Below are 1,778 nucleotides of genomic sequence, written 5' to 3'. Positions count from 1 at the left end.
CTCCAGTGCGTGGGCGAGCATGTGACTCACGCTGACCGAATCTGAATCTTCGTGCGGGGTTTCAGGTTCTCCCGGGCGTTGGGCGTGCCCACCTTCGTTCTGCCCAGCTATGGACCCCAGCCCCATGCTGCAGGATCCAGGCCGTGCCATACCGCCTGGAGCTGGGCCAAAAGATTTCATCTGCTGCCTGCGGTTATGGGTTCACGTGGCTGTCCTCTAAAACCAAGGATATTATGAAAGTTTGGGGTATGAGCCTCAACAAGGATTCTCAGCTCAGATTTCACAGGAGCCAGAAAGATAAAATGAGGGGATAAGAGTATGTTTTGGAGCCCTCGCCTGTGCCACTGCCACTGAACAGACCTCAGGAGATGCACGTGCTGCAGGTCTCCTGTGGTAGAGCCCACTTCCTTGTCCTGACAGATGGTGAAGGAGTCTTCAGCATGGGGAATAATTCTTAAGGGCAGTGTGGAAGAAAGGTGGTTGAAAACGAAATGTATAGTGAAAGTCACAAAGTCCATAGGATGCAGGACTTTGATGGACAGATGGTCCAGGTCGCCTGTGGTCAGGACCATAGTCTGTTCCTGACGGATAAAGGAGAAGTGTATTCTTGTGGCCAGGTCACAGGTGTGCAAACAGGTCTGGGTCACTATGATATCACCAGCATGCCCACCAAGCTGGGCGGAGACCTTGCCGGAGTGAACGTTGTCCAGGTGGATACCTATGGGGACTGCTGCCTGGTCGTGTTGTCCAGTGGGGGCCTCTTCAGGTGGGGGAACTCTGAGTACCTGCAGCTTGTCTCTGTCACAGACTCAACAGGTGAACGTCCCCCTAGTGCTTGCCCTTCTCAGGAGTGGTGTTGGTGAAGCAGGCTGTGTGTTGGGGGGACAGAGAAGGACACGTTTTCGTCTGGGGCTACGGAATTCTTGGGAAGGGACCAAACCTCCTGGAAACCGCTCTTTCAGAAATGACTCCACCCACTCTCTTTGGCCTGACGGAGTTCAACCCAGGAGTCCAGGTTTCCTGCATTCGCTGCGGACTCAGACATTTTGCTGCCTTGACCAACAGAGGAGAGCTGTTTGTGTGAGGCAAGAACATCCAAGGGTGCCTGGGTGGAAGACCAGTATTTCCCGTGGAGGGTGACTATTCCTGGGGAGCCCTTGGACGTGGCGTGTGGTGTGGATCACATGGTGACTCTGGTCAAGTCCCTCATCTGAACCTCCTCAATCCTTTGGAGCCTGGCCCTGGCCTCAGGACCACTTGGCCTGCTCAGCAAGGGTGGCCGTGGGGCTCTGAATGGGGCCTGAGAGTGTCAGGGTCCTCCATGCACTGGGCCATGCTCCGTGAAGCCTGGAGCTGGGCGATCAGAAGTGCCGGAGTTGGTCCCTGCCCGCCCCCCCAGCCCAGGGTGAGGCACGCTGTACGGATGCTGCCATTATCCGCCAAACCCAGGGCTGAGTGGCCTTGGCAGGTAGAGGATGATCGGCTTATCTTGGCTCCCTCCAGGGGACACACAACGAACGGCTTCTGTTGTCACATCTCGTCTTCAGAGATTTTATTCACTCAGCCATCTCTGCGTGCTGCTGGCACACAGTGGACAGCCCTGCATGGGGGTCCTTCCTGGAAATGCCAGTGGGCAGCAGCCTGGGACCCTGTGGACCCACAGCAGTCACCCACCTTGTAGCCCTTCTTACTGCCTGGCTCAGAAGACTTGAGAGGCCCCCTCGGGAAGAAGAGTGAGGCCAGATTTTTATGGGCCAAGGGCTTTGAACACACCCCGT

The 1,778-nt window shown here is 56.2% G+C and overlaps 1 pseudogene; it reads left to right on the top strand.

Annotated features, from left to right (window-relative positions):
• The first annotated feature begins 248 nt into the window (after positions 1-248).
• LOC129563991 (RCC1-like G exchanging factor-like protein pseudogene) lies at positions 249-1,214 on the top strand (annotated as a pseudogene).
• Positions 1,215-1,778: the final 564 nt, after the last annotated feature.

The sequence above is a fragment of the Moschus berezovskii genome, chromosome X (assembly GCF_049115385.1).
Source record: "Moschus berezovskii isolate FMDL1 chromosome X, NW_MosBer_1.0, whole genome shotgun sequence".
NCBI classification, from domain to species: domain Eukaryota; kingdom Metazoa; phylum Chordata; class Mammalia; order Artiodactyla; family Moschidae; genus Moschus; species Moschus berezovskii.
This window is presented reverse-complemented; position numbering and strand designations above follow the sequence as displayed.